Source organism: Talpa occidentalis, unplaced genomic scaffold (genome assembly GCF_014898055.3).
Source record: "Talpa occidentalis isolate TD23 unplaced genomic scaffold, MPIMG_talOcc4v2.1, whole genome shotgun sequence".
In the NCBI taxonomy this organism is placed as follows: domain Eukaryota; kingdom Metazoa; phylum Chordata; class Mammalia; order Eulipotyphla; family Talpidae; genus Talpa; species Talpa occidentalis.
Genome location: NW_026555331.1, coordinates 116995299 through 117011063, shown reverse-complemented (window position 1 = coordinate 117011063; position 15765 = coordinate 116995299).

Genomic DNA, 15765 nt, shown 5'->3' with positions numbered 1-15765 from the left:
GAGACAGTGGATAAGGAGCAGACCCATCACCTGAAATTCTTATTTAAAATTCTAGTTCTTTTACCCCATCTTAGACCCTTTAATCTTACACAAGGTTTGGCTGAAAGTTGTGGAAACTGTGCTTTAAAAAATTTATCAGATGATAGAAAAGTTTTAGAACATGACTCTGTGACTTCATTCTTTTTTTTTCCAAAGTGCTACCAGTTTTTTCAGCTGCTATCAATTACACTAATATTTATTTTCCCAGCAATGACTGCTGTTAGAGTAAGATGGATGCCTGTCACTTTTACTTTCTGTCCATCAAGAGAGGCCCCTTTCAAAAGGAGGTCTTATCTGCCATAATAGTTAAGCAACCATGATAAATACAAATGTTCTGTGAGAGATTAAACTCACCAATCTGCATTGAAATATACAGGACAAGATTGCTCTTGTACAGTCTGGTTTCTATTTGACAGACTCTGTTTTGGCAGTGGTGGTCTCTGTATCTCCACACATGAGCACCAACTACATTGTGAGAATTTGTAGAATTTAACTTTCCTTACTTAGCAACAAGAGAAAATTTCTTCACCATGTTGTGCCTAAATATTTTCTGGTATCATAGCAAGTACTCAACTGTATTATTTTTTTTTGTAATTGCAAATAAAAATTATAGAGACTTAGCAACTCAAAGCAACACAATACATATTTGCTCACAGTTTCTATGGGTGAAGAGACCATCATATCTTAATGTGTTCTCTGCTTAGAGCCTCATGAAGGTGGGATCAAGATGTTAGCCAGGAACCACTGTCAGAAATAAAGGCTGCCCTCAGTTCTTCCTGCCACATACACATCTTCACAACATGGCAGTTTGCTTCTTCAACACCAACACACGTCTTTATGATCTCTAGACCTATTTTTAATGGCACACTAATTTGTTCATGCCTACCGAAGTAACCTCACTTTTGATTAACTTAAACTTATTAGGGACTTTGATTACATCTGCAAAAATCCCTTCATCTTCACCATAAAATTAAATCTAATTACAGAAGTTAAATCCATCATATTGAAGGCATTGAAGGGCTGGGGTTATACAGAGCATGTATACAGAAGACAGGAATCTTGGAGGCCATCTTAGAATCATGTCTAAAATAATAAATATTTTTTTCATTTTTGAATATATTTTTTGCATTGGCTATTTATTTTTACTAAATACATGAAAATATGAAAAACCAAAGATAAAAGAAATACAGCTACCAGAACCGGATTTCAGTCTCCCTAAACATTTATTGGTAGTTAAATTTTAGAACGATTTTTATATACATTTTCAGAGTATTCTATGAATTTATATGCTAAAACATCAATTTTAACATTACTTTCTTTATTTTTAACTTATCAATATCCAAGATCTATCACTAGCAGCACATTCATACCTACCATATATATGTGTAGGTATGTATATATTTACGTATATATTTGTAATATTACACAGCAAAAATGTATTATAAATTATTTAGCAAGTGCTGTGTTGACAGAAATATAATCATTTACTTATTGTTGTTGTAAATATTTTGGCTATTTATGTCATTATGCATGTATTCATATATTATGGGATAAATTCCCAGAACTAGAATTCAAATAATATGTCCTCTTAGTGTTCTGATAAACATTGCCAGCTTTTTTCAAAGTTGTCATATCAAGTTATACTCACAGATTCCTTACATTTTTGCAAAGATTGCATTAAAGTTTTTAGCTTTCCCAATATACGTGAACAATGACATTTCATTATTGCTATAATTTGTGTTTTCTTAATTAAGAGCATGGTTGGGTATAATTTGACACATGTAAAAGCCACTGCACTTCTTTTTTGATAAATTACCTACTTAAATTTTGTACTTATTTTTATCCTATGGCATTTGTCCTTTGGAACATAAGTGGAAAACTCGATGAAGAAGGGTTACCCCGGTAAAGCAGCAAAAAGTATACTCTTCTGATATATTCAAAGTGCGATGAATCATGAGAATTTGCATCTTTAGGAAATTCTAAGATTGGGACTTCCAGCCCAGAGGTTGCCTGTTCTTTTCTTCCTCCTCCTTCTTCACTGCCTTCTGCTTCACTCAAACACAGGTAATCACCTTGGGTCATGATGTACCCAAAGTATTATGAGTAGGCAGTTTTTAAAATGCTCACAGTGAAATACAAAGGCACAGGCTCAGAAGATAGGCATGTGAAATCCACATGTGATGTTTCTAGGTATGGATCTTTCTGTAAATCATTTAAACTAGCTGAAGCTTGTGGTTGTGAGGTATAAACGATATAAAACATGTGTGAATGAAATAAGTAAATCAAGGTTTTAACTAAAATAAGTAGCTTTACGTTTTACTAGCGATTTACTACAGGCCAGCAAGTTCTGAAAATTCTAATTCAGATTAATCTACAAGTGAAACAAATGAGGTAACGCAAATGTCAGTATCTACACAGAGGTAAACTATAAGCCATGCTGTAGAATGATGCTTTGAGAATTTGATGACCATGATGCTATTAAAATGCAAGGTTTTGAAGAATTTTTTCAAAAGCTAGTCAGAAGTTCAAACAATCTCATCAATCTGCATTTCAAAATCCTTATTCTGAAAGGTTTCAAAAACACTAAATAATTTATAAATGTATAAAGAAAAATAATGTTCTGGTCCAGTCTTTACATCCAGGGACCCTTGAATTCTACCTACAGGTTCAGTCCCAATTCAGGCTATTCCAAACTGGAAAAACAAATGAAGACAGACTCATATGTCAGTATCTAGGCAGGCTTTCTGCTAATCCCTTAAACTGAAGTGAGGAAATATCTGTAGGATTATTTTATGGAGCAGACATGGGGTACAAAGATCTAGTGAAAGATTAATCTTACCTAACTCTGGGTGAGTTTTCTCAACGAAATCAATGTAGTACTTTCCCTTGTACCTTTCCTATACCTTCCCTATAACTGACACTTAGTTCTTTAAGTCCAGGAAGTGAGAGGTTGCCTCACCCCTTACTAAAAGTTAGCTTGGAGGGAGAGTAAATGTTCTATACATCTTGCTTAGGAGTTAGAACAGAGTATAGAATATTCACACATACCTTATTTAAAACACATTCAGGGAGTAAACAGACTTTAAGATTTCCACAGGGTGTGTAACTTGGCAAAGACTGCTTCCATTCTGTTTCTCTTAACAATATGACTCTAAACTGGAAAGGACCTATGTGCTTGCCTAAAAAGCATATCTTGTTGTCAAAAGGTTGAGAATAGAGGAAAGCTGAGGAGAATCTGTTTCTGAATATAGTGAGGAATATCCTAGCTGAAAATGGCCTCTTTAAAGGCAGAAGTTGAGATTATCTTTCCCATATCTGTACTTTGAATACATGCACAAATGAGGAACTACATCAACTTCAACAGAATTTCTGAAGCCTTCTGTCAGGAAGAAAAGAACCAATAAAGGGCCTCTCCTGGTGGCGCAGCATTTGAGTGCTGGGCTGTGAAGCTGCCTGCAGCCTCTGCAGTGCCGGTTCGATCCCCGGCCACCGGCGAGGGTCTCACAAGGTGCGCAGACCTCTTCTGCCATGCCCGCTGCTCCCCTCAGCAGTGTATTTCGTCAGTCTGCCTGTTCTGCTCCCTGCTGTGGCTCTGGTGAATTCTCTCACCCTCCCACACTTTTACTGTACCCAGTGCTTGTATAATTATCTCAAAGATGTTTAGTAGAAATGGCCTTAAAATGTAAGACATTTTTGCCCCTCAACTTTGTATTTAAGATGTGGTAACCACATTCCTGCCTTGTGTCCTTATACTTGAATTCTGATATGATTTCATGCCTGCTATGCTAGTTTTTTCAAATATAGGTTCTGGTCTTTGACCATTGTCTTCCAACATATTACATTAAGTTGGAAACATAAGTGCATTAATTGATTATTTTTGTATATTTAGCAATGTGTTTTACTTGTCTTCACCTAAATTTCCTCATCTATAAAATAATAATACCAACTTCATTGGTTTTTATTAATATCAGAATGGCTTACACACAATAAAAGAAATGATTACTATAGTTCTATTCTGTTAGTCATGGAAGTATACTGTCTGAGCTTCTGTAACAGCTTGCTAAAACCTCCTATCACCTGGGTTGTCTTTGTCACCCTTATCCTACCCTCTAAAAGCCCACCTGCCATTGAGGTGTGGGTTTCTCTGTCAAAACATGCTTTTTTGTTGTTGATTTTTTTGTACTTGCTGCTGTTGAATCCTGTCTTGACCACCTGCACCCACTATCAACTGCCAAGGAATCTATTAATATCCAGCACCTGGCTACTCCAAGTCTGGCTACCATACTGATTCATGGTTCTGTCACTGGTTTTACTCAGTGAACACATTATTACATTTAGCAAAAGCCAGTGCTAAATTTAACATATTCTAGTGAAATTTGACACGAATAGTTTATGTGAAATTTCTTCACTTCAATAACCATCTTATTTCTAGATAACTTATGAGCACACTTCAAATTTCCACAGTGCAAAATTGGAAATTTTTAAATTGCTGTGGCTTAGCATTGCAAAGAAACTCAAAAGAATCTAGCCATTTTGATTAATATGACTAGTATAGTCTCATGTCCTTACTTTAAAATTTAATTAGGAGTTTATGCTGAGTAGTATCACAGAACTGAACATACTTGTTTGGCAGACACTCAAAATAATCAAAATCCCATGGATAGATGCAATGTTTTCTAAATCCAAATCCAAATACACACACACACACACACACACACACACACACTTAGCAAAACCTAATTCAAATGGTGTTTGATTCTTCTATTTTTAGCAGTTTTGTTATGTAATGGGGTAAAATATTAATAGTATATTCATTACTGCTATTATCCATGTGGGGAAAGAGTGATATTTTTATTAACAAGGTAAAAGATATAACATTACAGGGCCTCCCTGGTGGCGCAGCGGTAGAACGCTGGGTTGCGAAGCTGCCTGCGGCCTCTGCGGTGCCGGTTCAATCCCCGGCTGCACCCGGGGCACTGGAGGAGGGTCCCACATGGCGCGCAGACCTCTCCTGCCACCCGCTACTCCCCGCAGCAGTGTACTTCGGTCCTTCTGCCTGCTCTGCTCCCTGCTCTGGCTCTGGTGAATTCTCTCACCCTCCCGCGCTTCTGACTGTACCCAGTGCATGTATAAACAAAACAAACAAATAAATAAATAAAAAACATGCCTCTATTAAAAAAAAATCTTTTTTTTAAAAAAAAAAGATATAACATTACACAAAGCTCCATGTACGTGAGTTCTGGGGTTTTGTGACTTACCTAGAAATAGTGTTATAGCCAAATGGGTAATAGACCCTAAAATTATCTTTCTCAGGTCTCTAATTTGGAAGGCTAAAACATTTAAGGAGAGATTGTTGAATCATCCATATAGAAGTTAGAGATAATCTGACTTTCAGGAAGGGAAGAGACTAACCTGATCTGTGGTGGTTACTGAGATAGGCATGCATTAACTTGGTCACCAGAATATGGGCCCCTGGGGGTGCTTAAAAGGTACATAAATAGGGTAATCGCTCAGGGCTCTTACACTGGAAATTCAGAAATTTCATTTGAGATCAACCCAGTGATCAATGAGGAGAATCTCTGACTAGAACAGTGATGCTTAATTAACAGAAATCCATGAAAAACAATAATGAGAATGAAAACCAGGCATTGTTTTTATTGTTTTGCCTGAAAAATATGAGAAGTTTGTTATATTATAAAGAGAGGATATGAAGGTTGTAACCTGAGTTAATTTTGACTTCAGGAGGTAAAGTCACAGGTTTTCCCTACCCATGAGAATTACTTATTGGTATAACCTGACAAATGATGTCATATATGTCATGGATCTGTGTTTCTGACCCGATAATGCCCATGCCCACATACACATCTGAGATTTGATGGATTATTCTAAGATTACTATTTCTGCCTCAATCCGAAGCAAGACACAACAATAGGCTACTGACTAAAATTACTATATAATGAGTAACTGTGAGTGAAGAACACCTGTAACACCTGGCAGGAAATGTAAAGAATGAGTCAAATATCAGCTTTTCTGAGTCAAAAAAACAATTCAACAATTCAGTCAATGCTCATTTTGTACATTCAAGATTACAGAGTCAAAGCAAGTCTGCCTGACCTAGCTTACAAGAGCTTTGCCTAACTGCTCTTTCTGATATCTCTTCCAGGTACATGTGGTCCACAGGGGCACATTTGATGACTATACGGAACCCTTGAGCAAAATAGAAAATTATACCCCATCTCCAACCTTGTGCCACCTCATAGTAACATTTTAAGTCTTGATGGTGGCAGTCAGCCTGAATTTCAGCTACCATTTTCTTTTCTTGTCTGAGTCTTTTATACAATAGATGAACTGCACAACCCTATTCCTTGATTCCTTGCCAGCTTCCTGAAATTGGTCTTCTCTGATAGAAATCTATAAACAGTCAATAAATCTTTGTGATCAATTAAAACAAATACAGCTATTATATACCCATATTTCCTCTGCTAAAGATGCTAAATACATACATTAACTGTGGAAAAATTGTTCAATAAAAGTATGAATCACTTGCATATAGTTCATATGACAGTCATGAAAAACACAGATAATGAATGCAAAGGTTTTACAGCAAAAATTTTATTTATTTATTTTTTTTATTTATACAAGCCCTGGGTACAGTCAGAAGCGTGGGAGGGTGAGAGAATTCGCCAGAGCCAGAGCAGGGAGCAGAACAGGTAGAAGGACTGAAGTATACTGCTGAAGGGAGCAGTGGGTGTCAGGAGAGTTCTGCGCACCATGTGGGACCCTCGCCCAGTGGCCGGGGATCGAACTGGTACTGCAGAGGCTGCGGGCAGTTTCGCAACCCAGCGCTCAACTGCTGCACCACCAGGGAGGCCCACAGCAGAAATTTAAGAATACAAGCAGAATTGTGTTTGGAATCAACCTTAAGAATAGAAAAGCAAATTTTGATGGAAAAGAAAATAGATATTGGGAAGAAGCAAAATGTTGAATGTGGGGATCTGAAGGATGAAAATAGAAATCTGATAAAAACTGAAGGGAGAAAAGTAAATATTATAGAGTGATGAAATGCTTCATCTAATGTCTTAAAATATTGTAGAACATGAAATAATTTGTGCAATTATGGCTATAAACATGATTGAAGACTCCATATTTCCAAAAGGGTATTCCCATCTCAGAAAGTAAATAAAAGAATATTATTGGAGATAGAAAACATTTAAAAATGTTGACATCACTTATGATTTTTAAAAAAGAGAGGCGATTAGAGAAGGATTATTAATCTCCTTCCAACATTTAAGGGCTGACTGTCCTGAGAATGCTGAATATTCATTTCCTTTAGAGATGTTTTTAACAGAAAAGCTATGTTTATTTAGGAGAAATATCTCTCTGTAGTAAAAAAGAAAGAAACCATGAAAAAAGCAAAAGAAAAAAGGCAACAATGGTTAATATTCATCATTGGCTCCTTGTGTGCATTATCATTAACTTTCGAGACTTGAACAACAAACAACCCCCAATTCTCAGTGGTTTATGGCACCATTTATATCTTGTTCATATTACCTAAGGGCTGTAGATTGGCTGTAGTTCTGCTGGGCTCAGCTGAATTTGGCTTGATTTGGTAGAGCTTGGCTATAAACAAGCTTGCTGGACTTAGGTCTATTTGTTTTTTCTTCTGGAATGTATCTGGGATATGTTATAATGAAGGAGGACAGAAGCAAGATGGCCTACTAATGTGCACATTTTCATGACCTCTATAATGTCTGTATTCTAACAACCAAAGCAGGTTACAAGGTGAAGTCCAATGTCAGTGAGGCAGGAAAGTATAATTTATGCATTATCTTTCTATGGCCACTGTAACAAACCACCACAAACTGGGAGGCCTAAAATAACAACTCTATTCTCTCAAAATCTTGGCTGCCAGAAGCCCAAAATCACTGTTACTAGGCCAAAATCAAGATGTGGACAAAGAGGAACTCCATCTAGAGGCACCAGGGGAGAATCAGTTCCTTGACTCTTCCAGCTTCTGGTGGCTGCCAGCATTCTTTGATTTGAAGCCATTCAGCCCAATCTTTGCCTCTGTCTTCACAAGATCTCCTCTTGTGCATGAATACACACATATTCATTCTCTCTCTCTCTCTCTCTCTCTCTCTCTCTTTCACTCTCTCTCTCTCTCTCCCTCCCTCCCTCCCTCCCTCCCTCGTTCCCTCCTTCTTATGAGGCTATATGACATTTAGGGCCCACCCAGGTAATCCAGGATAAGTTCTCCATCTCAAAATTCTCAATTTAATCATATCTTAAAACCACATTTTTTTTCTTCAAATAACATAATAGTAAAGTTTTCAGAGAATAGGAGTTTACGGCTTTGGGAGTCACTGTTCAGCTTACTACAATTTTCCTACAGAGAAGCATGGAAAGAGGAATGAAACGAATAGAGCTAAACAAATGAAAAATCTACCACAAATATCACATATTAGGAAAAATTGTCAGCTTTTAAAGAATGTGGGAAATGGTACAGACAACCATTATATATTGCCATGTCCTTAACCTTAGAATCCTTTAACACAAGAAAAGAAAGCAGAAAGGAGGAAAGAAATTCAAGTCTCAGAGATGTCATGTAGGTAAGATTCTTATCAAAGAAATTCAGAGTATGGCAAATGAAGGCAGTACCCAAGACACAACAGTGCTCCCACATAGACTATTGTGTCCACTCACCACTATTTTCCCCTGTCCCTACAGCCTCAATTCCACAGTCAGAGTTCTAGGGTTTGTTATTGATTTGGTTTTGTTCAATGCTTTCTTTTGATTCTTTATATTCCACATTTAAATGAAACCATCTGGTATTTATCTTTCTCCTGATTTATTTCACTTAGTATGAATCATATACAGTGTTATAAACCAATATTACCTTAATAAAAAATAGTAAAATAATAAAATAGAAAGTAAATTTTAATTAAGGACTAAGCAAAATAAAATGTCAATAAAAAGTCACCTAGTGAACCAGGATATCTACTACAGACTATGAGAAAACTATCTGACATGCTTTTTTGGTTGGTTTAAACTGCTAACTGATGCTTTTTAGAATTCCACCAGCTCTGCGATTTTCTTACTGAAAGACCCTGTCAAAAGATTAATGTTGTTAACACAGGACACACCAACATCTGTTGCATTGGTTCTTGCAGTCGAGGTAGATTACAGTATATCTGGAGGCCATGTTTCTACCTTAAGTGCTTAACTCCCATGAGGCTGGGAGAGGATGTTGTTGCTTGGCAATCAAACTACAAACAACATGTAAATGTGTATCCCTGCCTCTGTTTTTAAATGAACTCAACAGAAAAATATGTACATATAACTTGTTCTGGTTCACCTTCCAACCCCTGAATTACAGAAAATAGCAAGCGTTATATGTGAGCGCTGGTGGGGAGTCAATGGATGCTGTAAAGTGGAGAACTGCACACTCTAGGGAGAGACAAATCATAACTTAATAACTATGGATGCTTTTTCAGGAACTGGTGATGAGAGTGAGTTTAAAGTTTGAAATGAAAGATATTAAAGATAAATTTAAATGGACCACTTTTATATAAAAATATTTTCCCCAAATTAATAGCTCTGTAAAGCCAAAAACTCCTCACAGGCAGAAATTGACTTATTTTTATTGCCTAGAAATGTACTTCAATATTGAAATCAGGTGTTATACATTCAATTTAGAATCGGATAGCAAAGATTAACCTTTCCAATTGTTTTGGTTTAAAATATTAAATATTTCAAAATTAGTAAAAAAGAGTATAAGTGATTTTAAATTTAAGGATGCAATTATAGAGATAGCTTGATTTTACTTTAAAGACTGTTTTTATTAATAAAAAAACCTATCCTTTTATTAAAATTTAAAAAGCATCAAATTGTTTTTTTATTCCATGTGGATTAAATGTAGCCAAACAACCAGGTTAGCATATAGTCTGGTTGAAGTTTGTGTTTGTTTCTGAAAAGTAGCTTGAATTTGGGAGAAAAACTTCAAGCTCTTTTTTTGCACTCTAAGTGAGGAAGCTGATTGTGATGGTGTTTCAGAACACAATCTCCTAAATAAATCCACAATCTCTGTTGCCTGGATTACTCAGATATTTATCACAGGGAGCTGCCTTATATTTTGTTCTCTATATCTGTTCTTGGACAGTAAAACCCTGGAAGCTTAGGTTTTTATCAGAAACTGTTAAGTAGTTATTTTTATGTAGTTTTTAAAAATGTAAGCTTGATCTCCTTCTTCACTATGTTTTTGGAAAACTAAGCCAATAAAAAATGTCTGCAATGGGGCCTGCCTGGTGGTGCAAGGGGTTAAGCACCGCACTATGAATCAATCTGCAGCACGATTTCTACCCCCGGCTGGCCAGAGGCAACCCACATGGCGTAGCAGACCTCTCCTGTCTTGCCTGCTGCTCCCCTCAGCATGTATTTCAGTCACTCTGACTGTTCTGTTCCCTACTCTGTCTCTGGTAAATCCTGTCATCCCCCGCATCTCTGGCCTGTGCCCCAGCTCTTGTATACATAAATAAATGAATCTTAAAAAAAAAAAAAAAGAACCAATCATTCCCACAGGCTGTGTGGTTGCCATGTAGCTGAAGTATTAAAAAAAAAAAAGTCTGCTATGTATATGATATACAGAATCCATTTAAAGTAAGGTCAAATATTTCATATTAACATTAAGAATTTAGGGATGTCAAAACTGCAACCGCACTGAGATTTTGTAAAATGGTTATTGCTGAAGTTAAAACCATTTCCTACATTTAAAATTTTTGGTATACCTAAAATATTACTGTAAGTGTATTGTATAGAATAGGAACACAGATTTATATCCACATATTGATATAAATGTATTTATATTTAGTTAATAGATCTTTAAAATCATTAAGTTTTAGGCTAGGAAGCAGTATTAAACATCATATCAAGTGTTGTAAACCAATGTTACCACAATTAAAAAAAAATAAAAAGTCAACTTCCACTTATGAGAGAAATTCCTAAGAAGTCATGTGATGTCTATTGAATAGGGTGGGGATCCCACTTCTTCAAGGAATTCCATGTTTTTATGGAACACTGACCTGTTGTATTCATCAGATATATTCAATATTCACACAGTGATTACTCAATAAAGATATAATGGATAAACAAATCCAAGCATGTAATTCTTAACTTTCATTCTTTAGCCCTAGTTCTGCTCCTATAATTATACCAAATGAATCTCATCCTCTGCTCCTTATATTAATACTTGAAGATAGAGTTTCCGAGCTTTCATTTTTCCACACTAGCAAGTAACCTTTCCCAGAGTAAAACTATTTCACAGAGGATATTTGTGACAGGCATTGTTTTATTTTCTTGAAATAGGGAGCATAAAGTGAAAGAGCTAAAATGCAAATGAAACAACTGACCTATGTTGTCAGATTATATTTCTATTAGTGAAAGGCAGTAATTTATTGATTTTGTGAATCCCATCAGATGGTTTCACTATTTTGGTAAAATAAAAATTAGTCCTGTTGTAGTTATTTTTGCTTTTATGTATTTTTTTAAGTTTTATTTACATTTCTACTATGAACTTTTACAATGCCTGTACTTTTAAATTCAGGAACATAGCATGCTATCGTCATTGGCTCTTACCACCCCTCTGAAAGACACTGACAATTACAGCCTTTGTTTCCTAGCAGTTGCAGATGCCAGCTCAGAATTTTCCTCCAATCTTTTTGTATTGACTAGTAATATACTCATTTGTCTTCACTTCTAATCTTAACTTCAGGATGTAGATTTACATGTATTATATTTTGCTATGTTAGGTTCACTCTTAATTATCTGAAATAATTTTGATACCCTATACTGCCAAATAACCTATAAACTATTGTTCCTATTCAATGTTCTTTGAAAATTTGATGAACTGTTTTTTTTTCTTGAACTGTCATAATCTGATACTGACCCATATTTCTGTGTTGCTAAAATATGCATTTAAAAGACACTTATATTTCTTTGTGCTTTTATACTAATAGACCTCATTGTGATTTGAATGTTGATCTGTTTTTCGACTCCTCCCTCGTAATTTTTTTAAACTACTTTTGTCCTACCCCTGTAACCAGAGGGATAGAGATAGATATGTATGATTTTTATAAAGAGGGAAATGTTGGCATTAGCAAATGATCATTTCTTTCATTTTTCTGGATAAGAATTTAGCTTCAATAAATTTACAGAACTTAAAATAGACATGAAAATTCTAACTTTGATATTAGGCGAGTTAGCCCTTTTTGTTCTATTCTTTATCTTTGAAAATTTACTTTAATTGAAGAGACAAATACAAGATAAAATCTTTGGGGCCTCCCTGGTGGCCTAGGGGTTAAGTGTAAGCACAATCACCACTAACACCCTGAGTTCATATGTAATATGAAGGTAATTCACATATGGTGCAGCAGGCCTGCCCTGCCTAGCCCACTGCTCCCCACAATAGTGTATTCAGTAAATCTGCCTGTTCTGCTTCCTTCTCTTTCTCTGGTGAATCTTCTCACCCCCAACACCCCTGGCCTAGACCTCAGTATTTTATGCAAAAAAAAAAAAAAAAAAAAAAAAAAGAGAAAATCTTTGTAGCTGAAATCAAATTATTTGGTCTCCATGATATTTTAGAGGATTGACATATTAAAATTCAGGTTATATAAAATATAGTTATTATGAATATTGGTTTATTTTTTAGAGAGTTAATGTATCTTAGATAATTTTTAAATATTACATGTTATCTGCAATATGTTTTTTATAAAGACTAAGTAGATTACAGTTTGTGGTATGTAATCTATAATTTATTTTAATATATCTGTTTGATGCCAATCCTTGCAGATTTGTAGAATTTTACTGATGTTTTAGACAAAATAACAAAGGTTTCTGTTCCTGTAAACATATCCCCAAAGACTCTTTCAAACTATTAAAGTTATCACAATCGTAATTTGAAAGTCGTTCATACAGTGTTACATAACTTTGGGTTTCAAGATGATTTTTTCCCCATCTTTTACCAAACTATCACAATGGCATATTTATTTCCTTCTATTAAGATTTTTTGGTTCCCATTAAAAAGCAAAATACTTACATGGGAAAACACTATTAACATTATACCCTTCTAAACTCTTTGACTATTCCTGTTTAACTTAAATCAAGGGACTCATTCTATTTGATACTTTAATATATATAGCTGATTGAGCTATATTTTACTCCATCATTCTATACCACTTAATTTTTTTTAAAGATTTATGCATACAAGAGCTGGGGTGGAGGCCAGAGCTGCATGGGGTGAGAGAATTCATCAGAGACAGAGTGGGGAGCAGAACAGGCAGATCTACTGAAATACACTGCTGCGGGAAGCAGCGGGTAGTCAGGAGAGGTCTGCTGTACCATGTGGCCATGTGGGTCAGCTCCCTGGCCGGGGATTGAACTCATGCTGTGGTGGCTGCAGGTAGCTTCATAGTGCTGCATCTTTACCCCTTGTGCCATCAGGGAGGCCCACCATACCATGTATTTTTTAATGTTGCTCACCCTAATTACCTAGAGCATAGAGAAAACTCACATCAGTGATTCTGAATTATAAACCTATGGCACACATTTCCTTTTTTAGAGTAGATCCTTTTAAAGGCATCCTGGAATGTATTAGATACAAAATACTTGAACAAAGGTTGAGAGTTGGAAGTACAATCAATGGCTGATAGAGTGAGAGCCAGATGTATTTTATATCCTTCAGTGGGTAGTAAAGGAGATCTAATACAATAGATATTCACTGCAAAATCAGCACAACTACAGAAAATATGTGACAGGAAACTTGAAATATTTATCAGACTTAGGTAAAATGATTATTAAATTAAATATGCACTAAATTCAGTGAAATCATTTAATTTTGCTAATAGAGATCATCTTAAAATATTTTGTAATTTTTCACAAAATATATTTATTTTGTGATCACATAATCACAATGATTATAAATCTGTGTTTAAAAATTTCTACATTTTAAAGAGGGACATTTGGATTATCTGCATTTTTTAATCAGTATTGTAGTGCTATCCCTAGAAATATGCCCTATATATCCTAGATTACTATTTTTTTTACTTATCCATATTTTATTCCAACTCATCTATGAAATATCAGATAGTCAAGATATATTTAGACAATGGAGATAAAATTTACTATTTGGCATGAGTGAATCTGAATATACTCAATATAGAAGAGTTCTATCTTATTAATGTCATTGGATAGGTAATTATTTTGACATTACACTTTTAAGTTAGATCTTGTCTGTGAGAGTATTGTGTTCTTTTATTTTATTGCTCCTCTGACAGTTGGTAATTTGTGTTGATATGATATCCTATTTCAACTAAGATCCTTTTTCTTTATCTTCCAGGTACAAATAAGTCTGATTTTATCACCTTGATTTTAATCTAGGGCTCTCCTATCCATAACCCAGCTTCCTTAGCTATCTATACCTTTGCTATAAAATGGATTTTTCTTACTTAAAATACAAACTCACTTTAAATGAGTGTAAGCATCTGGTCACTTCATTATATTGTCTAATGTATTGTAAGTAAATATTTATATATTTACATATTTATTTTGATCACTACTTTCTTTTTAGTATTCTTTTTATATGTTAGTTGAGGTATTTTGAAAAAAAAAACCTTCAACTTATAAAAATACAGTATCTGTGAAGCACAGGAAGGTATATCTAATTAATACATATCTTCTAAAAAAATAAAGTAGCGTAATGCAAAGTTTCAGAAAGCAAGAGGTACCTGTAATCAATTTTATCTGTAATTTTGTTTATGAGTAGATAGACTTACACAGTTTTGTCATGTAGAAGATACAGTGGACATAATAGGGTAAGAAACCATAGTTCTATAATATATGACAATCTTTGGGTAAAAGGGTAACACATATGCACAGAGCTAGCTTCATGGAGATGAGATTTATAACTTCAAACACAACCTTGTGCATAAAAGGCCCTCACACTTTTAATTGAATGATCTGTTGCAACCACATCAAAATTTAATATATTTTGAACAACAGCACCACAGTTTCACTTTTGTGCTGAATTTTGCAAATTGCTATAATAAACAACTTAAAACGGACCACAGAAAATGCTGACATAGCTCTTCCTGAATGAGTATATTTCTATACACACATACCTCCTTTAACAGTGCTTTGCTTTATTGCACTTCACAGATATTGCATTTTTTTTTACAAGTTGAAGGTTTGTGGCAACCTGTGTCCATCAATTCTACTGGCACCATTTCCCCAGGAGCATGTGCTTACTCTGTGTCTCTGTGTCACATTTAATTAAGGTTTGTACTTTTCTCTTTTTAGATACAGTGGTATGACATATTTAACAGATTATAGTATAGTCTAAAAATAACTTTCTCATACACTGGTAAAACAAAAAAAAATCCTGTGACTTGCCTTATTGTAATATTTGCTTCATTACAGTGTTATAGAAATGAACCTGCAACATCTCCAAGGTGTGCCTATACTCTATGTAATTTCTTCTACTACCACCTTCAAAAATAAGATAACTTTAATATTAATAAACTATTTTGCTTGAAATATTCTTTTTTCTAGGGCTCCAAATTCATGTTTTAGAATGCTAATGAGCATCCCCATATATTCCAAGTCCATTTCTACCTGCACATACAAATATAAGTAACCAGAAACATTAGACACTAATTCACCAAACTGTTCACAATT